We start from the raw sequence: 24,737 nt of genomic DNA, 5'->3' as shown, positions 1-24,737 counted from the left end.
AATATCGATATATTGTGTGGTTGCTCTAAAGTGTCTAAACCGATACATTTGTCGAGAATGAATTTCACATTGATGAAGTTTGGCTATTTCCAATTAGTTTTTGTAAAGATAACCATTGCATGTTTTTGTTAATATCTGTACATATATATGTATATATGTATGTATGTGTGTGTGTGTGTGTGTGTGTGTGTGTGTGTTGAATCATTTCTACACAAAGAAGTGATGGAGGGAGTGAGTATGATGGTAGACAGTTTCAACAGTTTCTTGAGGGCAAAGAGAATCTACATCAAAGATCATGTTCATACACACACCAGAGCAGAATGGCATTGCTAAAAGAAAACATCATCACATATTGGAAACTGCAAATACCCTTTTGACAATAGCTTCTCTACCTAAAATCTTTGTGGTTCCATGTCTTCTCCACTGCCAACTTCCTCATCAACTCCTTACACCCATGCAAGATCTTTTATTTTTATTTATTTTTTATTTTTTATTTTTTATTTTTTATTTTATCAATGTAAGATTTATTTTCAACAACATTGATATACAGTAGAATCTTGTTATATTAGAAAAGCGAAAAAATAGTTGAACTTGAGAAATGAAACTTTCGGTCTATTGTAGCATATGATAGGTTTGTGATAGACATAAGGTTTATCAGTTCTCAAGTTCAAACGGCCAAATAAATTAATAAACAAAAGAAAATAGGAAATAGAATAAGGAAAGAAAGGAAGAACTTAGAAATAGGAAAAGTAAGGAAAGGAAATTGGATCAACTAACCTTTCTACTTGATCTAATTCATGATATTTAGGTATTTGATTATATAGATTTTAAAGGAAAGTTAACACTTTTTTTATTCTTTACGTTTTAATAAATACATTAGAAAGTTTGGAAGTGGACATATTCCTAATCTCAAATTTAGTAAACGCAAAGAACTCAAGAATCAAAATGATTTGAATTCACAATCCTTGTAATTAAACATGCCATTTGTTTGAAGTAAAAATGGTATGAGAATAAATGGCTCTGCAAATGTAGAATGTGTTCGGATTTTATACTCTATGGTGACCAATCTTTCAGGGCCTCCTATTAATATGAGTGATTGCTCAGCCTAACTTATTTCTATCTAGGCTATTTGGTGCTTAAAGTTTCTCGTTGCAAATATGGATGCCGTTCTTAACGTCCGGGAACGAATATCTTCTGCTGTTGTCTTTAATCTAGTTGTAAGAGGGTGGTCCGGGCTAAGGACCGCGGGTAGCAACTATTGGAAACAGAATTCATAGGCTACACCCTTCTTCATCTTTGGGTGGTTAGGTATCCACCGTAAGCCTTCTCTCATTTGAAGCTCGCCCTAGCTAAATATATTAAATGAGGATGTAGTGGTTGCCTGAACTCTGTGGCCAGGTGGTTTTGTGATCCTCACATTATCTACTAGGTCCTGGTTTCGACAGGCATACTGAGAAAAGCAGACTGTAGTAGTAATAGTGGCAAGCAAATTGAAACAAAAATGAGGTATTCTAAAATACCTCTGTTTTTGGACCTCTTTTTTCCTTTGATTGTTGGCTCCCTTCTCCATTGAAATAGCTGCCGAGTCGATTCTCTTCGAACCAGCATCATATGAAACAAACGTCCACCCGCAAGACCACGTGTGCAGACGGTTTCTTAGACAGAAATAAAATGCCTTCTCTTTTCTAAGATACAACCATGTTTCAAATTTCAAACTCACTGTAATTATTCATACGCATAAATCAATATCGAAAAATAAGTTCATAGGCTCTTGTGGATGTATCGGCTCCACGAAAGATAAAAGCAGCCGGCGATCAGCTCTCTTAGCTTATTTTTGTACATCTCCCGACTGTAATGGTTATAAAGCTTATAAAATCCATTTTCATGAGTTCTGAAGGATTTTCCTAGTTTAAACATAGTAACAAAGGTGGTACTTGTCTATTGTAAAGACAAAATCCTGCAGAAGCTGTTTGCTTCTGCCAAATGCGCACACGATCGCAAGAGTCTTTTCTCATTACTCTTTTTCAACTGTCCTTGGAAAGTAGTTGAGATGTTAAGACCATTATATAATCATTCCGTCTTGTCTTGTCGCCTTCTCCAGAATAATTGTGATCCCCTCGCGAATGTAAAATCCGTCTTCTGGCCTATCTGCTTCTCGAACCCCCTACATGACCAGAGAGTTAAGATGGACCGTAAGATTAAATGTAAAAGTATATATTTTCTTCAATGAAATGCCTTCCCATGTAAAATTTCAGTTAAGAGGTAGAAGGAAAAGATAAACGTAGCCCAGAAATAAGACTAGATCATGGGAAGCTATGCTTACATCTTTGTTCACGATCATAACGTCCTTCTCTATCTTTGCATTCTTATCGACTATACAATTCCTTCAAGGAAGAATCATAAAGACATGATTAGAGAACGCGGGATAAAATATTTCATCTAAATTCAATAACCGTTTCTTGAATTATGAGTCTAGTTACCTAATCTTTGTATTGCTTCCAATACCAATTGGGACCTCCCCGTCTGCAAGCAGAGATGCGTTTTCAGATTCTGTTTGGTAATAGTGAGCACCCATCATTATGGCATCCTGCAAACAGAGAGAACAACTTAGTAAACTAAGTCATCTGGGAGAAGGTAAGCAAATAATAAAATGGTTGTGGAGAGGTGCACCAGGTTTCCTACGTGCGAGCAGCAGGCAAACATCCCTCAACCAAGTCAAAAGTGTCCAAAATAGGTAGCAAATTCAAAATTATTTCATCCATCCTCATCTTATTTCCCTACAAGGTATTTACTCCATAACCTTCAAAACATTCCATATAAATTGAGTTAATTGGCCAATTAATGGATTTATTACCTAATTAATCTATTAATTGCCAAATAACTCACCCATTACACCCCAAAAAACACCCAAAGGCCGGCTAGTCTCTCTCCCAAAGAGGGCCGGCCATGCTCTATAAATTGGACCCCATTTTCTATAAAAAGCTAAGTTCCAGACTCTTGCAAAACTCCCAAAAACTCTCCAAACACTTTTCTCTCTAAATTCTAACTTTGGCATCGGAGGTTCTTTGGCCAAGGCCCCCCACCCCCCCAATTCATCGTGGGCGTGTGAGGCTCTTGGCCTTGACCTAAGGTGTTATTTGTTTTGTAGGTGCAATTTTGTCAAAGAAGGAGAAGGCGAAAATTTACATCCACAAATTGGTGCTTTCATTGAGAGTTGAGTCCCACACTCATAGAAGACTCTCCCATCCAAGGTTTTATATTTTCTTGTCCATTTGTAGATTTTTCGTACGTTCTTATTATTAGAATTTTTTATTTGTAAAAATTCTTTGATAAAACGTAAAAGAGAAGTACAATGGCTAGAAATTTAGAAAATTCAACAAATGAAAATTTCAACATTCAAGAGATGGAACCACGGCGATGCATAAGGGTAAATGTGACGATAGGTGGAGCAGCACCACCACCACCACGAGTTTCCACCACGGGAACCATCGAGGTGGCTACCACGGTAGCTACCCGCGGCGAGGTTCATAGTGTCACCAGCGCGACTCGAGCCATGCCATCTAAGGCGACTCACGGCACTGAGGCCACATGCCAAGCCATGTCACTCCACGCCCAACGCGCTGCCAAGTAGAGCCTAAGCCTTGCACCCGCGTGCATCACACGCCGAGTAGCCCATTCTGGTGGCCCAGCCTGCTCCTGCCAAGCAGCCTATTCTCATGGCCCAGCCTGCTTTCGTGGCCTAACCCATTCCCGTGGCCCAGCCTGCTCCCTCCGAGCAGCCCACTCTCGTGGCCCAGCCTGCTCCCGCGACATTCTAAGTAGCCCAAATCGGCCCAAGACTATCTCAACCATCTGGACTAACCATTGAGCCGGGGGCATTTTCACCATGTTTCTCCGCGAATTTGACATTGTCCAATTCAAATATTGCACCTGGAGCCTACCACACTTCCACTGCTCAATGAGGCATATTCCTTCCAAGCTCTTCCAATCCAAATGGCGAACAACACTTGTCTCAACAAGTCATAGAGTTGACCAGCACCTTTGCACAACAGACAACCGTGGTGAATTAACTCTTGCAACGCACCTAGATCCAACGCGCCTAGATGAGGTGTCCCGAAGAAAGACAATGGCAAACGAACTTCTCCACCAGCGTCTCGGCAAGCAGCCACTTGGCCAGTCACGAACCGAGTGTTCTAATGGAGTACACTTCCGACTGGACCCCCGAGATAGCGTATACTCCCGTCTTAGCGTGTGGAGGAGTGTGCAATCTCAGTTAGGCCTACAAACAAACATACACCTCACAATTGAGGCCACACTCCGATAATCAACATGTGTAACCTTCCAGGTGAAGTGTTCATTTGCGGCAAGGCCCGCAAGGAACATCCTTCACCTTACATCGGAGTAGGCAACACAGCGGATGGAGAAAAGCAGTCACTCAATCCAGCTCAAGTTCAACCAGCAACCTGCGACTTACCCGCTCGCCTGCTAGGACCATATCACACCCATCACAACTGTAGCATAGGTGAGCCAAACACATGGAAGAACAGCCTAGACCAGCAGGTCACAACCGGGGGCAGCCGAGAGTTCTGCCACCCCAATAAAGGCAAATTCAGGAAGAAGTAGCAACGCTCCTGACCGAGCAATTGCGTAATTTCCCGCACAACGAAGCTATTGACAAGGCGTTCCGATGAGACATGACCAACATAAGCAAGTCATCTTTCAATGACAAAATCGAATAGACCGGACTACCCCACATAAATTATTGGATATAAAGACTACTTTTGTTCCGACAAATGTAGCAGCTAAGCCTAATGGCACGTCGGGGGTAGACGAGTACCAGAAGGACACACTAGCCCAATTACCAAGAATCAAAGGCAGGTTGAGGATTATTTTGGTTATCCCAGCAATCCAGTTTTCCTTAGCTATGCTCACAACAATGATTCCCATGCTTTCCAATGCGATAGGGTAAATTAATTCCCTGACACCCATATGGGTCTGGTCTCTAGTGTGAAAGGATAAACTAATTGCTCTCCAATGCGAGAAGGTAAATTAATTCCCAGACACCTATATGGGTCTGCTTTCTAGTGCGAGAGGATAAACTAATTGCTCTCCACTGAGAAAGGGTAAACTAATTCCCCGACACCCACATGGGTCTACTCTTCAGTGTGAGAGGATAAACTAATTGCTTTCCAGTGCGAGAGGGTAAACTAATTCCCCGACACCTATATGGGTCTGCTCTCCAATATGAGAGGATAAACTAATTGATATCCAGTGCGAGAGAGTAAACTAATTGCTCTCCAGTGCGAGACGGTAAACTAATTCCCCGACACCCATCTGGGTAAGCTTTCCAGTGTGAGAAAGCCACATGGCTCAAAGGATCGAATGCTTGAAGATCGAGTAGGAATCAAAATGGTCAGGGGGCAGCACCCACTTTTTGCAATTAACAATTCGCTCATCCAACACTTCATCTTCAGCAGCTTCGATCTTGGCAATTCCATCCTTGACTACTCCATCTATGGCAGCTGAGAAATCAAACTCAAGCAGTTTCCTCATTTCGAACAGGCAGCCCAAACGGTAACCCATGCCACGCCATTTCCTCAGCCCATGCCTAGCCAATCCTTGGCTTCAATCAAGCCGAACAGCATAAGCAATGACCTCTGCAACACCACCTTTTTGGCCTATGCCAAGCCGACTCTTGGCCCCTGTCAGCCGACGTGCTGCACCACTTCGACGGCTGCACCGCGATAACACTATTTAAGAAAAAGACAAGGAAAATTAAATTGTTTACATTGGTGCAGCGCGAAGACGAAGCAAGCAACGAAAGACGATCTTTTGCATGGGCAAGATGTAGAAGATTGCTAGAGGAGGGGGAACAAATATCCTCTAAGCTTTCTCTCTCTTGTAGGGTAAAATAAATTGCTCTCTAAAGTTGATTTAACAACCCACTTAAGGTGGACTTAAATAGACTTTAAGAGGAATTTATTTCCCTTTCCTAGAATGATCTAATTTCATATTAAAGAGGGAATCTACATCAAAATAGGAAGCAGTCCTAAGTTTCCTAGAGCAAGATCCCTACATCTGCTGCCATTTCCTACGAGCAGCCTAGCAGGTGTGGGGGCATTTGTGGAGCCAAAAATAATCAAGAGGCGACACGTGGATTTTGGGTGAAAAAGACAAAATTACCCTCGATGCACACCAGTTTTCCTACTCGCGAGCAGTGGGCAAGCATTCTTCAACCAAGCCAAAAGTGCCCAAAATAGGTACTAAATTCAAAATTATTTCATCCATCCTCATCTTATATTCCCTACAAGGTATTTACTCCATAACCTTCAAAACATTCCATATAAATTGAGTTAATTGGCCAATTAATGGATTTATTACCTAATTAATCTATTAATTGCCAAATAACTCACCCATTACACCCCAAAAAACACCCAAAGGCCGGCTAGTCTCTCTCCCAAAGAGGGCCGACCATGCTCTATAAATTGGACCCCATTTTCTCTAAAAAGCTAAGTTCCAGACTCTTGCAAAACTCCCAAAAACTCTCCAAACACTTTTCTCTCTAAATTCTAACTTTGGCATCGGAGGTTCTTCGGCCAAAGCCCCTTCCCCTCCCCCCCCCCCCCCCAATTCATCGTGGGCGCGTGAGGTTGGCCTTGACCTAAGATGTTATTTGTTTTGTAGGTGCAATTTTGTCAGAGAAGGAGATGGCGAAAATTTGCATCCACAATGGTCAAATCTTCAAATTTTCAAATTTTCAAATTTTATGCTCCAAAACTATGATAACTAACCTTGAGCTCGACACCATAATTCAATCATGAACGTTCACTCACAATTGAATGTTGGACACTACATTCTTGCAAGAAACATCCATGTGAGATTATTGCATCCACAATCTGCAAAAAAAAAAAAAAAAAAAAAAAAAAAAAAAAAAAAACAACAACAACAACAACAACTAATGCATGAGAAGAGAGACACCTCATCTAAGTTGCCAATACGAGCCTGAGTTAGCATACCCGCCGGCACTTCTGGATCTTTGTTGGTGGTAAGAATCGAGGAGAGGTAAAGATTGGTGTCTTTGGGTCATAAAACTCAAACTTCGGAATTTGCAAAATAGATAACGCAATTTTCCCAAGTGTTAATCACACATCAAGGATAGAAAATGCTTTTTCTCTTGCTTCCCAGAATTAAGATTAAGATATGATAGGAGTGTATTTATGCAACTTTGTTATCTTATGTCTTTGCATTTACTTCATTATTTCTATTTATTTTGGTAATTTAAGTTAATTTCATATTATTGTAGCTCCAATTGGTAAAATGACAATAAATGGCAAAATGGAGCAATTTGGAGTAGTTTTGGACTTGGATTGGATAGCCTGCGTGGATAGCATATGGGTTGAACATTTTTGGTGTTTAAATGGTGCTAGATATGTGCTAAAATCTGGAGAAATTAAAGTTGAGGCTTGGAAGGCAAGGAATTACACAAGAAAAAAGAATCCTAATTGGAGAGGTACATTATCTTATCCTACCCTTTCTTATCCTATCTTACCTTATCTTATCTTATCCAACCTTATCTTATCTTGTCTCCAGCTGCAAAGAGGAATCCTAATCACATTCCAACACTTTCTACTTGATTTTTAGAATCCTAAAATAACTCAAAAAACGCCAAAACCCTTTCCTTCTTGGATTCAGCCATTTCCCCTATATATATGAAGTTCCTGCAGAGAGAAAAAAAGGGCCATACCTACCATTCATCCATTGAAGTTGCTGGAATTTTCAGAGTTCTTTCTATCTTTGTTTTAAGTTTCAATGTTTATTTTAGATTGCTTTTCAATTATGATGAACATGAGTAACTAAATTTCTTTTTAGCTAGAGGTGAATTCGAAGCCATGATCATATGTTTTATATAAATTGATTACATCCAGTTATTGTTTCGTAAAACATGAATGCAATTTACTTATCTGCTTTATAGAAAACTTATTCTTGTATGTTTATTAAGGATGCACACTTAGTTTGCATGTAGGGATATAATGCTAGCATATAAGGGAATTTCACCTAATCGTTATTAACTTATATTTGTAAGTAGTAAAAGTTACTAGTCATGACTAAGTTAAGTAAATTCTTGGTAGGACTATCATGCTTTTCGTAGTTACAGATGTCTTGTCAATGCTTATGATTTTCACAGAACTTAATGATCTTTGAGATGCATCTCTATCATGCTTTTCATAGTTAGGGAACTTGAGAAGAATAATTTTGTTGTGTCCCTGAGTCCAATTCAATGATCTTTGGAAAATCTGAGAGTTAATTAGTGTTGTAATTAGTGTTGTTCACGGTTAATTTGGGGCACTGTCATTCATGGTTTATAGAAATAATAACTGGAAATCAATTTGTATGCATATGTTTCATGTGTGGAGAACAATCCTCTAGCTAGCCTTTCACCCAATTTTCATCCAAATTCACTTTGTTTTTGCAATTTAGTTGTTTCAGTGCAAAATTCATCCAAAAACCCCCTTTAGTTCTTATTTGTGTTAGTTTCGTCTAGTTTACAGTTTTTAAGTCCAGTTTGTGTTGATTAGCATCCCTTCTAATCCCTGACTTCGAACGATCCCTACTTGCTCATACTACAATTGTCTAAATTATAGGGTTTAATTTGTGTGCTAGTTTCTATCACATCAAATTTTAGCGCCGTTGCTGGGGATTAGTAAAATTGTTGATCGCTCTACGTTTTTCATTTGTTTTTTCTGTTGATATTTGATTTAGTTTTATTTCTTTGATTTCAAGTACTAGAGACAAGACATGGCAATTGCAAATCTTCAAGCTCAAATGGCAAATCTTATTTCTCTTATGTCGCAGTATATCGAAAGGTCCACAATGCAAAGTGTCCCTACATTTGGTGTGTCCTATAGGCAAGGATATCAAACTAATCAACATCCTCAATTAATTGAGAATTAAGGTTGGGATAGTGTCAATGCTTAGGGTTATCAAGGCCATAATCAATCAACGAACGACTTGTTTCCAATACTTACAATCCATGTGGGAGAGATCATTCAAATTTTATATAGAGGGAACCTCAACCAGTTCAACAAGAAGGATATTGGCAGCCATCTGAGGAGTTCTATTCAAGACCTATGCAACCACCACAGCTTCCCCCACAACAACCCCAACCAAGTTCAAGTTCGTCAATGGATTATGATAAAATTCTTCAAACACTGACTTCTTTGACTCAGGGTTTACAAGACCAAGCTAAAGAGATGGGGGACGTGAAAAATCAACTTGGATAGATCGCAGAATTCATGGGATGAATTCAAGAACAAAGCGAACTCTCCAACTTAACTATTGTCAATTCAGCGGGAGATTTTGAAATCGCTAAAGCTATCACTTTGGGAAGTGGTATGGAGATTGCAGATGATTTGAAGGTGTCCAAACATAGCCTAGAACTGGACAAAGAGCTGTTGTCCAAAGAGGAGGAGGAAGACTCAGCCACAACAAGCTTAGAAGAAACCTTACCGCAACACCTAATCATCTCTAATCCTATTGCTGCATCTACCAATTCTAGTAAGGTTGTTCCGAATTCAATTCTTTCTGACCTTATTCCACCAAATGTGCTTTTTTCTCGCAGGTTTATGCAATCCAAGAAAGAAGTGAGTGAAAAAGACATATTTGAAACCTTTCCAATGATTCAAGCAAAAGAAGTGGTCAGGGAATATCTAGAATTCATCAAAGAGGATGTACTTGAGACAACCATCCCTAAAAAAGGTATATTTTATAACATGGGACAAGTCACTGCCCTCACACCAAATCTGGCTAATAGCAACATTCCTGAAACTTTTGAAGAAGTGTTTGTCCTTGAGTTCTTGTCACAGCACACAGGTAAGCCACCTCCTTGAATTTCAACTTCATTTTCTACTAACATGCTGTTGATTTCAATGATTCAGGCACCCACTCAAAAATTTTAACCATTAACAGATCATTTCACCTTCCATTCAAAGATCAATTCCGTGCCGCAGGCCATAGTGAGGATTAAATGGAGGTGTTGTCTAGCTGGAAGACGTTTAAGCAAGAGCTTCTTAGGAGGCAACCTATGTGTTCAAAAAAAGAGACAATGGAATTTCTGGCTCCTACAACTAGATTTGCTTTCTTTTACCCTTCACTTTATTGTTTTGACTTTGCCATGATTATCTTGTTTGCTAGTTATCTTTTATTGCTTTCTTTTTTAAGTTTATTTTTGAAACATTGAGGAGAATGTTAGGTTTAAGTGTGGGGGTGTAAACAGATTGTTTTTCATGACTTATTTTCGAATTTCACCGCCTAACACTACTAATATTTGTTATTCACTGTTTTAAAGTGTTTTATTGTGTGTCGTATAACAAAAATTTGAAGAAAAAAAATCGAAAAATTTTGAGAAAAATACCAAAAAGAGTCGTTGTTGTTGCTTGTTTGTGTCTTAAGGTACCTTCCAACACAATGATGAGGATATGGTTTTTAATTGCATGACTGCTAAAGAAAGTTACAAACATGGGTGGAAGTTTGATATGCTCTTTGGTTAATACTTAGTTGTAGTTGTCATTTACGAATTCACATGTAATCACAAAGAGAAAAAAAATCAGTTTTTGTAACATGCTTGAAGGAAGAAACTCAAACTAACGCTACAACCCTGGGAGACTTGAGCCTATTCATTGTTTGGAGAGTTATTATTCTGTCATATTCTTGTTTTCTAAAGTTGTTGCATGATCTCATTATTTCTTTGCTTGGTTGTTACTTGGAATGCTTTTTCATCATTTTAGTTCCAAATACTAGAACTCGTGCCTGTTTCATTCAAAGTATAAAATTGATTGCATAACAAATAACAAGATGAAGTTGCTTAGTTACCACCACAGCCAAAAAGCCTTATCCCTTGCATATGTTTTGTAGGTTTAACCCCTTTGAGCCTTATTTAGCCTATTTTCTTTGTTAGCTTCCATTATCCCTACCTAGCCTAGTATAGGAATATCCATACCCTTGTTCTTAAAGAATAGTGAAACATGACTTGTTGGGAATTCCTTTTGATCTACGATTTATAGAAAAAGAAGTGTGGGGGAAGAATTTGTTATTTTGAATCCAATGAAGTAGTGCGTATGTTTCAAAGAAAAAAAAACAAGAAGAAGAAAAAACGTTGAAAAAAAAGGAGAGAAGAACAAGAATAAAAAAAAGAGGTTGAAAAGACGTGAAAATGAGTTCATAAGTGGTGGTTGCTGAAGAAGGGTCTAAAAATGTGAATCTGACCCTAAAGTTGTACGAATCTCCCCTTTGAGTTTAATGTTGGGTGCTGCAATCAAAAGTTGAATTCTAAGTGATGATTTCATTACTTTGCTTACTATCACTTTAAGAACCTTTGTTTATCGTTAACCTTTCTTTGTTAGCTAATACCTTAGCCCCATTACAACCCTTAGACTTTTATCTTGATTGTTATGTGTTTCAATATATGGAATTTGAAATTGGTATGAGCATATGGAATCCCTAGTTCTCGCTTCTAAGTGGTGGCATTTCGTTCATGAGATCATATACATGTTTGTATTAATAATTCGGAAAGTGCCTTCTTTGTTATAACATATGTGAGTGCTAGTCTACATGTTTACATCAATCTTCTCGCATAGACTTAGTTTAGGGAGTGTAGTCAGAAAATCTGTGTGAAAATAGAGAGTATATCCGGTGAGGAATTGAGTGAACTCTCTAAGGCATGTTACTACTTTCAAATGTTGTTTTAATTGATTAAATGTGAGCTAGTGAGTGGTTACTACGATTAAGTATAAGCTCGAGAGTAAGGATGACTAAAATCTATGTGAGTAATGATTTTTAACATATAAAGTTTCATTAGAAATCCCTGAGGCAATTGTTGGAAGGTTTAGGTTTTGTTTTGTTTCCTTTGTTTTGCTCAGGGACTAGCAAAAGCTAAGTGTCGGGGAATTTGATAGGAGTGCGTTTATGTGACTTTGCTATCTTATTTCTTTGCATTTACTTCGTTAATTTCTATTTATTTTGGTAATTTATGTTAATTTCATATTATTGTAGGTCCAATAGGTAAAGATGACAATAAATGGCAAAATGGAGCAATTTGGAGTAGTTTTGGACTTGGATTGGATAGCCTACGTGGATAGCATATGGGCTGAACGTTTTTGGTATTTGAATGGTGCTAGACATGTGCCAAAATCTAGAGAAATTTAAGTTGAGGCTTGGAAGGCAAGGAATTACACAAGAAAGAGGAATCCTAATTGGAGAGGAAAATTATCTTATCCTATCCTATCTTATCCTATCCTATCTTATCCTATCTTACCTTATCTTATCTTATCCAATCTTATCTTATCTTATCTCCAGCTGCAAAGAGGAATCCTAATCACATTCCAACACTTTCTACCTGATTTTTAGAATCCTAAAATAACTCAAAAAACGCCAAAACCCTTTCTTCCTTGGATTCAGCCATTTCCCCCTATATATATGATGTTCCTGCAGAGAGAAAAAAAGGGCCATACCTACCATTCATCCATTGAAGTTGCTTGAATTTTCAGAGTTCTTTCTATCTTTGTTTTAAGTTTCAATATTTATTTTAGATTGCTTTTCAATTATGATGAACATGAGTAACTAAATTTCTTTTTAGCTAAAGGTGAATTCGAAGCCATGATCATATGTTTTATATAAATTGATTACATCCAGTTATTGTTTCATAAAACATGAATGCGATTTACTTATCTCCTTTATAGAAAACTTATTCTTGTATGTTTATTAAGGGTGCACACTTAGTTTGCATGCAGGGATTTGATGCTAGAATATAAGGGAATTTCACCTAATCGTTATGAACTTATATTTGTAAGTAGTAAAAGTCACTAGGCATGATTGAGTTAAATAAATTCTTGGCAGGAGTATTGTGCTTTTCATAGTTACGAATGCCTTGTCAATGCTTATGATTTTCATAGAACTTAATGATCTTTGAGATGCATCTCTATCATGCTTTTGATAGTGAGGAACTTGAGAAGAATAATTTGGTTGCATCACTGAGTCCAATTCAATGAACTTAGGAAAATCTGAGAGCTATTTAGTGCTATTCACGGTTAATTTAGGGCATTATCATTCATGGTTTATAGAAATAATAACTGGAAATTGATTTGTATGCATATGTTTCATGTGTGGAGAACAATCATCTAGCTAGCCCTTCACCTATATCTCGTACAAGACCTAATTCATTTGCTGCAATTTACTTTATTTTTGTTAAAATTCATCCAAAAATCCCCCTTAGTTCTTATTTTGTGTTAGTCTAGCTTAGTTTTCAGTTTTTAAGTTTAATTTGTGTTGATTAGCATCCCTCATAATCCCCAGACTAGAACGATCCCTACTTGCTCATACTACATTCGTCTGAATTATGGGGTTTAATTTGTGTGTTAGTTTCTACCACATCAAGATATTATTTAAGAACTCCACTGTTATAAGGATTCATATCTTCTCCATGTTCACATGTTATGATGTGCAATAACAAGGTGCCCAGGAAAACAATATGGAAAGGCATGTGTGCAGTTACTACACAAGCTTAATGAACTCAAGGAATGGGAACCGAAGGGAAAAGAAACAAAAAATGTTGCTCCCTATTGAAACAATGAAATCTACCTCTTCGGTGAGGGCCAAGTTAGCATCATAGAAAGACTTTATAGTTCCAATGCCCTCCCAGTAGTCTCTGAATAGATATGCCTGTAAAAGAAAAGGGCAACTTGTTAAAATCTAAGAGACTATGATTTCAGTTTCAATGAAATACATCGAAAATGGTGATGTAAGGTTTCTAGAATTTCACAGAAGTTGCAGAGAGAAGGAATGTTCTTCACAAAATGGTTTCATTCATCGCACCTCACACCAAACGTGTGCGGGAATATATTACCGTTACAAGAGAGAGAGAGTGAGATATTCTCTCTTCCATTACAATCAAATCAAGCCATCCATGTAATCTACCCCATAAGATAGTTACAAGTGTAAACACAGATCACTAATTCAAAGATTACATCAGATTACATGTTAGCTGCACGTTTGGACTATAATGCAATTACTTGCATTTAAACTGGAAACTAAGACTTAATCAAATATTTCTCTAGCATAAACACTTATATTCCAACACTCCCTTTCAAGTGTTGTGCTAAAATTACTCCAAGTGCCTTCCTCAAGTATTCAAATCGATCTCTAGCCAAAGCTTTGGTGAAAATGTCTCCTACCTGCTCTTTAGTTTTACAATTTCTCTATCTTGCAAAGTATCTCTAATGAAATGAAATCTTCTGTTTATATTCCTTGTTTTGTGGTGATGCACTGGATTCTTGGTTATTGCTATAGTAAAGTATTGTCACATAGAATTTATGTTGGTTCAACCTTTTCCTCACCAAAATTTGAGAGCATAAATCTCAACTAGATTGCTTATGTATTGGATTTTGCTGTACTGACATATTATGCTTCTACTATTGAGAGAGCTACATTGCTTTGCTTGATTAAAGATTAAATGCATTTCTAGATGTGCTCTTCATATCATCCTCACTCCCTGACCAGTCACTATCACAATAGCTAATTAACACTGCTTCTTTCCTCTTTTCATAAGCTATTCCATAGTGAAGTGTGCCTTGAATGTACTTAAGCATTCTCTTGGCTGTTCCCATATATTTCCTCGTAAGGTTATGCATGAATTTGGCTAACAGACTTGCTGCAAACATGATATCTGGCTTTGTAGCAGTCAAATATAAGAGACTCCCAACAGTCTGTCTATACAAACTCTCATCAACTTGTTGACTTCCATTAACTTTAGACAGTTTGTCATTCACTACAAAATGAGTGACAACAGAATTGCAATCCCTAAGACCAAATTTATCCAATAAAGTCCTTGCATATTTCTTTTGGTGCAAGAAAATGCAAGATTCAGTCTGTAGAACAACTAGTCCCATAAAATGGTGCAACAACCCAACATCAGTCATTTCATATTGCCTCATCATTTCAGTTTTGAACTCCATCATCAATGCTTGTGAACTCCCTATGTAGATAATGTCATCCACAATGCTTTCTTGAGTCTGTAAACTTTATCTTCCTTATTTTCAATCTCAAAACCAGGAGGTTGATCAACATATACCTCTTCATGCAACACTTCATTTAGAAATGTTGACTTCACATCCAATCGGAACAGTTTCCATCCTTTCTGTGCAGCTAGTGCAACAAGTGTCCTAATTGTGTTAAGCCTTGCAACTAAGGAAAAGTTTCATTGAAATCTACCCCTGGCTTTTGAGTATAGCCCTTGCAACCAACCTTGCTTTGTTTTTTCTGCACAGAGCCATCAAGATTCAATTTGGTTTTGTAAACCCATTTGACACCAATTGATGGTTTATCAAATGATCTCCCAAGTGTTGTTCTTCTTAATCATTGTAATCTTATTCACCATGACTTTCTACCATGCTTCATCATTGGCTGCATCTTCAAAGGTTTAAGGCTCAATAATGCATAAGTTACACTTCTCATACACTTCTACAATACTCTTGTATTTAAGTGGAGTATGATCAAAATCGTGTGGACCTAAACCTCCACTTTGTTCTGTAACACCTATCTCAGCATGTGATTCTTCAGGACTTCTAGACATCCCATCATGCAACTCTGATATCTCAGCTTTAGCTAAGCTTGATTTGCAAGTCTCTCTTTCCTTCTCATTTGACATTTCAGTAAGTGAAACTGAAATACTTATTTCTTCTCGTGCACTCTAATCCCAACATGCTTCTTCATTACAAACTACATCTCTGGAAATAATGACTTTTCCAGATTCAATGTTATACAACTTGTAACCTTTTTCATAGCTTTCATATCCCAGAAATATACATCTTATGCTTGATAAATCAAGTTTCTACCTCTGTTGATCTGGAACATGTGCATAACATAGAGAACCAAACACCCGCAAGTGTCTAATTCCTAGCTTTCTTATACTGTAAGCTTCAAAGGGGGTTTTCTTGTCCAAAGCCTTAGTAGGACATCTGTTTAGAACATACACAGCAGTGTTAACTGCTTTAGCCCAAAACTCAAGTGGTATCTTCTTTTCAAACATCAAACACTTAGCCATCTCCACTATAGTCCTATTATTCCTTTCAACCACACCATTCTGCTATGGTGAATACGCTACTATGAGTTGTCTTTCCATTCCCATTTCTTCATAAAACCTGTTGAACTTCATAGATGTGTATTCTCATCCTTTGTCACTTCCGAGTTTCTTCAACTTAAAACCATTTTGCAGTTCAACAGTAACCTTAAACTTCTTGAATACATTGAGTACCTCAGATTTGTATCTTAAGAAATAAACCCAACACATCTGAGTACAATCATCTATGAAAGTCATAAAGTACCTATTTCCAGCTTTTGTAATAGTTTGCAATGGTCCAATAACATCAACGTGTACCAATTCCAGAGGGAAAGTAGCTCTACTTGTTGTCTCATTTGGAAAAACATCTCTACAATGTTTCCCAAGAATGCAACCCTCACATACTTCCTTGGTGTTCTTGATCTCTGCTAATCCAAGCACTATTACTTGCTCCTGAAGCAACTTCAAACTATTCATATTCAGGTGTCCCATTCTTCTATGCCAGATCAAGGTTGGCTTACTCACATTTGCCTTTAATGCAATGTGTAAATCAGTTTGAAGTCTCAAAAGAAAACTTCTGTTTCCTTTCATTGGTCATTGGCAACCAAATTGGAGAGAGTGCAGTCATCATAAATCTCAGCCTTGTTATCCCTAAAAATCAAAAAATATCCATGCTTCATCATCTGCCCCACGCTAAGTAGATTCTCCTTTAAACCAGAGACTAACATGACTTCCCTGATATATCTCCTGCCCATTTTAGTGTCAACCACCAAGCTTCATTTTCCAATAACATCAACTAGTTGTCATGTGCCCATTTCAACCTTTGCAGTTATATTTCTATCAATATCAACAGGCACATCTTCTCTACCAGTCATGCGGTAACTACAACCACTATCCACATACCACACATCTTCAATAGACTTCATATTAACTACATTACTAGCATAAAACATAGTTGGTGTAGAGGAAACCTGATTTGCTAATTCAACTGCTGAACATTTTTCTTCTTGTTGTAGTCCCTTACAATGTGACAAAATTTTCCACAATTGTGACATTTACATTTGCCTTTAAGAAAACATTCATCATAATGATACTTATCATAGTATCTACAAAGATTCCTACTACCATCTGTAGTTGTAGTTTGCCTTCTAGATTGATAAGCAGGCTTTTAATCCCACTTTTCGAATTTTGGTTTCCAATTTTTCTGGTATCGATTGCTTTTGATTTCCAGAAGAATTTGTATGTTTGGGGTTCACACTAAGACTAGCAAAGGTTCTTTCAGTTTTGTTCTCATTGTGCCTATCCAACCTTTGCGCAAAACTCTTCAATGAAGCAACAACTTGTTAAATTCAATCACATCTATATCCCTTGAATGCTAAATCACAGAACATATAGAATCATATAAAGAGGGCAAACTAATTAAAATTTTCAGGACAATTCTCTCTCTAGATAATTCCTCTTCATACCTTCTCATTTGATTAAGCATCCCATACTCCCTTCGAAATTTCTTCATGAAATATCTGAGGAAATATCTCATCAGAGACAGCTCCCTGAATCAGCCCCAAAGCTTTGACATCCTTCATGAGCTTTTTCGTGAGAGTCATCATCTGAGCACTACTAGATTCTTCTTTTTCCTTCTTCTTTGCATCAGATCCATTATCTCCCTTCGAATCTAAGCACTCTAACCCCTTTTCAACAAACTCCCACAAACCATGAGATTTGAAGATAGTCTTTATCCTTATACTCCACAATTCATAATTATCACCGTTGAAAATCGACGCTCTTAGCTCACCACCCCCAGATCCTGTCATGTTAGACACAGATTACCTAGAAACTCAAGCAATTTCTTCGAGTTTCATACCGTTTTCTTCATAGATTCAAATGCCCAGTATTAAACGATTGAACCTAGCTCTGAGGCCATGTTAAAATCTAAGAGACTATGATCTCAATTTCAATGAAATATATCAAAAAATGGTGATGTAAGGTTTCTGGAATTTCACAGAAGTTGCATAGAGAAGGAATGTTCTTCACAAAAGGTTTCATTCATCACACCTCACACCAAACATGTGTATAGGAATATATTACCGTTAGAAGAGAGAGAGTGAGATATTATCTATTCCATTACAATCAAATCCAACCATCCATGCAATCTACCCTATAAGATAGTTACAAGTGTCAACACATATCAGTAACTCTTAGATTACATCTTAACTGCACATTTGGAGTATAATCTAATGGCTTACATTTAAAATGGAAACTAAGACTTAATCAAATATTTCTCTAGCACAAACACTTATATTCCAACACAACTTACATTCATGTTTTCATCGAAACTCAATATCTGAGTATAAACAGATTGAAATTGTGCCTCATATAGAGTTAATAGATAATCGGAATATGATTGAACAAAGATTTCAATCCCAAATCAAACTAATAAAATCTTGCAACAGAAGTAAATGAACACAAGGATTTTTGTACCCAATGGTACGAGCAAAAAACCCAACCGAGAAAAACCTTTGGAAATCCACTAAGAATGGACTATTACAAGACTCAAGAATATAAACTCTAAACAAGAATCTACCCAATACTTTTGTCTTGCCTTACACAGTCCTTGCCTGAACTTTTTTGAATCGATGATCCTCATGAACAAGCATGTCAACACACAACTTCCTTTGCACATAGCTTTCAATATGGAATATGAAATATGAAGATGCAAACTAGAAATAAAAAGCTTCACAAAGTGGCTTTATAATTCTGATTCACCATGAACTCACTTTTGCTTCTCTTAATATAAATCTCTCAAATTAGTTTTTGCAAAAGTCAGTAACAAAGGTTTTCAAGTTTTGTTTTTAATCACTAGAAAATCATGTTCCAAAAAGAGTAGGAAAAAATAGAATTGATTTTAACGTAAAAAGAGGAAAACAATTTTGCTGATTGATTTTTTTATGAATTTCATTCCTAATAAAACTTAATCACAAAAATATAGTTTTCCTAATATGATTTGCAAATGCAAATTACCTTGTAGATGTAGTCAACCCTTGATTTGGTCAACCTGAATAAGTCTTGTGCCCCAAATTAATTTGCCTAAAAACTAGGCCTAAATGTACGAAATAAGGACACAATTATAAGTCTAGGAAATTAGCCAATTCCTAAGTAAATTCACATTTACAGTCTCCCCCTTTGGCATTTCCTAGACAAAACCCCCAACACAAGGAAAAATCACCCGATCCCAAACCGATCAAGGATTAGACTCTGCACAAGTAAATTAGATGGCGTATAGTTGTTAGAGTATTAGAAACACAAGCACTCCCCATCAATATAACCAACTTATGCAAAAAATGATAACATAAGTTCTCCGTCAGAACCAAGACTCCCCCTCAATCATAGCAGAGTGATCAATCAAAGTAGATGTAGGGTTTGAACTAGTCTCCCCTTTTTTGTAAAGAAAATCCTAAGATGTATGACCATCACATGTATCTTGACAACTCTGCACACCTGCACAAGAATCATTAAAAGCGTTCATACCTATGTGAAAAACACAAACACATGCAATATATGAACCAGAAGAATTAACTAAAACAAAAAACTGAAACTTTTGAACAAGTTAGCTAGATAGAAGCATAGCATGTTTGTGGGGGTAAACAAGTACAGCTTCTCAACCAATTTATTTGGCTTGACACAAGCATAGCATTTCAGACATACTCAACACTAATGTTCATAAACCACAAATAATAAAGAGACTAAAAATCAAAGACATGGAACATGAGTTGAGCTGACCAAGTTAGAGAGCAAAGTGCTTAGATTAAATTAAGTAGATGGAAAAGTGTGTAGTGTGAATCAGCACAAAGGAGTTTACACCTGTGAAAAGCATATTGTTCTTCTGACTAATGAAAGCCCACAATTTGTGATCATGTAGCCTTGCTTCTCTGAATAGTTGACCTGCATAAATTTAATTTTTGAACAGGTGGACAGTGGACAACTTCTTTCAATGGTAGCTATACACTCCAACTGACTTGCTTTAAGTTCTCAACAAGTGTGAGAGGTGTAAAGATTTTCGATATGCCATGCAGTAGGAATTACAGGTAACTTTTTTCACATCATGTCATCTTGAAAAATTATGCTCATTCATTCTTTTATTGTTCATTTCATTTTGTTTTTTTTGTTACACACACACACACACAGAGTTGGTCCAAGTGTCATAGGAAGCATGGCCTAACGAAGACAATATGTGTCTCACTTTGTCCCAGCTGAATTTTGCGACAATGCACACACCAAAGATATTGACAGTGTAAGAAGAATTTTTATGTTTCGCCAATCTAAGCACTCAGCAAAAGGACAATTTTAAACACTGATCTCAAAGGTTCAATCTCAATATTAGTCACAGTTGTAAAACATGTTACAAGGAGATATATCAATCTAAGATCAAGTAAACACGAAGCAATTGCAAGAGAGTTTAGCTCATATCACAACAAGCAAAACAAAAGCAATATATATACACACACACGCACACTAGCCTTTATGCACGCGCTCATGCGCGTGCAGAAGACATTTTTTGAATCACGGCGCGCTACACGCGACTTACACGTTTTAAATGTATTTAGAGTAAATTGACAAAAGGAAAGTCAAATATTTGAAGTAAATGAATAATCTTAGACCATACTAAAAGAAAGCCTTCATAAACCAATTAAAGCAGCTGAATTCACATAATAAAATCGGTCTCTATAGAATTTACATTAAGAATAGAGAAAATAATATTTAATAAACAATTGATCGAATCACATTATTGCTAGCTCACTGTAAGGCTAAGCCCACCCTCTCCCCCTTAGTGTAGATAATATCATTTGTTAAAAATAAAAAATAAAAACAATCATTTGACAACTAATTTATCACATTATTATCCGTGTGCAAAAGACGTTTTTTATAACCGGCATTACACGCCTCTTAAGATGTTTTGAACATGTTTAAAAATAGAGTAAATAATATTTAATAAACAACTTATTGAATCACATTATTGCTAGCCCATTGTGAGGTTAAGCCCACCCCCTCTCCCCCTTAGTGAAGATAATATGGTTTGTTAAAAAAATATATATATATTCATTTGACAACTAATTTAATCACATTATTATCCGCGTGTGAAAGACCTTTTTTATAACCGGCATTACACGCCTCTTAAGATGTTTTGAACGTGTTTACAAATATAGAGATTGAATCACATTATTGTTGGCCTATCGTGAGACACTAGTTAAAAAAAACACAAAAAAAAAAATTAATTATTAAAAAATACTGTTAAAATGACGAAAATGCCCCTGACTTATTTGATGCATTATTTTGGGATGCCCTTGAAGTTTTTGTCTTAGGGGTATTTTTGTCCAAATATTTTTGTTGAAGCTTGGTGACACCAAAATCACTATTCAGTTTTCCATTGGCTTTATATATATATATATATATATATATATATATATATATATATATATGTATATATATATATATATATATATGTATATATATATATATAATTTTTTGAAATGAAAATAAAAATAAAAATAAAATGCAATATTCACACAATGAGATGCATCTGTGACAATAGCCTAACTGTTCAAGAGATGGTACAAAAGCCAATTGATTTTCGTAGGTGTTCAAATCTAGTAGTGTCCAAGGGTTTTGTAATAATATCAGCAAGTTGATTGTCACTATTCACATGATCAAGTCTAAGAACCCCATCTTTAACCAACTCACGAATAAAATGATGTTGCATATCAATATGCTTGGTTCGGGAATGCTCAACAGGATTCTTAGAAATATTTATGGCACTTTGATTATCATAAAAAATGATCTACTTAGTTTGATTACCAATAAATTCAAAAACTAAGGCATTTGAAATTAAACAAAAAACAATGTTATCCACATATATTTGTGCAACCATTAGATCATTATCAACCCTTTTGGCATACAAAGTTTTGTCAATTGCACACCTGGTGTAACCTTTTAGCAACAAATGAGTGAATAATCTCTCATACCAACCTCGAGGAGCTTGTTTTAAGCCGTACATAGCCTTTTTTAGCCGATATAAATGAGCAAGCCATTTAGGAATGCACTTTTTACATCCATTTGATACAACTTGAACTTTAGATGACAAACAATAGCCAACAACTGGAGCAAATGTTTCATCGAAATCAATGCCTTTAACATGAGTATATCCTTGAGCAACTAGTCTTGCCCTTTTTCTCACAACATTTCCTTTCTCATCTGTCTTGTTTATGAAGGTTCATTTTGTACCAATGTGTTGACCCTAAAAACTACTAACCCTACGTGGCGCACAAGCCGAGTAACTAATAAGCTAACTACATCCTTCGGTTATGTGCAGGGTGAGCCAACTTGACGGCCAAACTCGGTCGGGGAATAAAATATGTTGATATGGTGGTGAACGCGCTGCTGACTTCTTGACCTTGTGACTGCAGTCGAGGATGGAACACACCTCGGCCTTTGGCTAGAGCCTGAGGACAAGGCTGCTAGTCTTGCAAAGTTCACATATCATTAACACGGGGTTCGGTCACGGTGATTATATTCGTGAGAGTATAAGCACACTGAACTGGTACCAGACTATGGACACAAATACTCGAAAGAGATGTATGTCTTGATCGTAAATGTGGTTCGGCTGTCGGAATGTCAAACTCTAAAATGTACTTGTGAGTATCCAATCATAAAACAACTTCGCGTTCAATGTTGACCACACAAATATTTATAGGATCTTCTCGTTCCAACAATGAAGGTAGGGACACAACTCGTGTATGGATCACGTGGTTGTTTTGGAGAACTTGCTAATTAACCAAGGTCGGGTATAGACGTCGTACTACTGGTATGACTCAGCCTAGCTTACCCCTAGGAGTTATGCTCTGGAAGTTATTTGAGCCAATTTGTCCACATCAGTATTTCAAGCTCGTGTGATTACATGTAATGCCTTCAAACGATATGGCTAAATAGCTAGCAACCATATGATAAGGCACTAGAGTACAACTCATGCAATGAAAAATCTCATTGAGTTAGTTAATCACAAGTTTTGAATCACCAAGGACAAACACGCGGGCTGCCCTCAAGTCGTGAAGGAAATTAAGGCTGATGATAAAGGCTTCGTATTCGGCCTAATTATTTGTACAGTCAAAATCCAACTTAAGAGAAAAATACCATTGGTAGTGATTAGGGACTGGATGACGATTCCAACATCGGCTAAGGTTGAGGTACTAAAGCCATCAAAATAAATTGTCCAATAATTATCACATGTTTCCACCATGCCAATTTCGACGTCATTGCCCCCAAAATCGTATGGAGAGGGATGTTGAGCTAAGAAATCGGCCAACACCTATCCTTTTACAGCTTTTTGGGGCACGTATTGCAAACTAAATTCAGACCGCATCATTGTCCATTTCCCAATCTGGCCTTTCACTATCAGTCGAGTGAGCATATAGCGAATAAAATCTATTTAGATGATGACCTGCGTAAGGGAGCATGTTATGCCTGAGCTTCGACGCAGCAAAAAACAAAGCCAAATAGAGTTTATCGATGGGTGAATAATTCATCTTAGCTGGGTTAAGATTCCAGCTAAGGTAAAAATTGGCCTACTCCCACCCTGTGTCGTTGTCTTGTGCAAGAAAACAGTTAATGGATTCCTCGACCACCGAGATATACAGTTTGAGTTGTTTGCCACGCCAAGGTGACACGAAGACAGGTGGGGTAGTGACGGAGACCTTGATTTGCGTGAAAGCATCCTAATGCTCCTCACGCCATTCGAATTTATCAAAATCCTTGAGTTTCAAGAGCGTGGAAAAAGATTTCATCTTCCTTGCTAAATTGGAAATGAAACGGCAGAGGAAATTGATTTTACCGAGTAATGATTGTAATTGCTTCTTGGTTGTCGGAGGTGGAGTATCAATGATCGCCCAAGCTTTATTCGCATCCTCCTCGATGCCATGGTGATGTACAAGGAAACCTAACAAGTTGCATGCCGATACACCAAAAGCACATTTGGCAAGGTTCATTTTGAGGTTATGTTGGCGCATACGAAGGAAAGCCTGCCGAAGATCATCTAAATGTGTTCGGCGGCGCTTTGATTTGACCACAACATCATCGATATATACCTCAACAACGATGCCATTTAGGTCATGAAAAATAGTATTTATAGCACGTTGGTTTGCAGCACCGCGTTTTTAAGGCCGAACGGCATGACGACCCATTTGTAAGTCCCGCGTGCCCTCGGGCAACGAAAAGCTGTTTTGTGGACATCGACCTCAGCAGTGAAAATCTGGTTATAACCAGCATGGTTATCCATGAAGGATAATATCTCATGGTTTTCCACTGCGTCAATTAACAAGTTTGAAATTGGCATTGTATGTTCATCTTTAGGGGTTGCCATATTCAAATTTTGAAAATCGATGCAAATACGTAGAGCACCATTTTTCTTTAAAACTGGGACTATGTTCGGCAACCATTCGACGTATCGAGCTGTTCGAATAAACTCGACTTTTAAAAGTCGAACGAGTTCATCTTTTATGCCGAGTTGAACTTCGATCAAGAATTGTCGAGGGGGTTGGTGGAAAGGTTTACAACCATGCTTGATGCGTAATTCGTGCTCGAC

The 24,737-nt window shown here is 37.3% G+C and overlaps 1 long non-coding RNA gene and 1 pseudogene across 1 annotated transcript; both read right to left on the bottom strand.

The window, feature by feature from the left end:
• Nucleotides 1-24,737, bottom strand: part of LOC148697077 (SNF1-related protein kinase regulatory subunit gamma-1-like) — a 72,567-nt pseudogene that overhangs the window by 33,605 nt on the left and 14,225 nt on the right.
• Nucleotides 18,436-21,431, bottom strand: LOC148697078 (uncharacterized). The gene is made up of 2 exons (XR_015963048.1): nucleotides 19,967-21,431; nucleotides 18,436-19,603 (listed from the first exon to the last, which is right to left on the bottom strand). It is a non-coding gene; the product is annotated as an uncharacterized LOC148697078 (long non-coding RNA).

Source organism: Pyrus communis, chromosome 5, assembly GCF_041283825.1.
Source record: "Pyrus communis isolate YQ-2024b chromosome 5, ASM4128382v1, whole genome shotgun sequence".
Taxonomy (NCBI): Eukaryota; Viridiplantae; Streptophyta; class Magnoliopsida; order Rosales; family Rosaceae; genus Pyrus; species Pyrus communis.
Note: the sequence above shows the minus strand (reverse complement) of the source record. Positions and strands in the feature narration are given on the sequence as shown.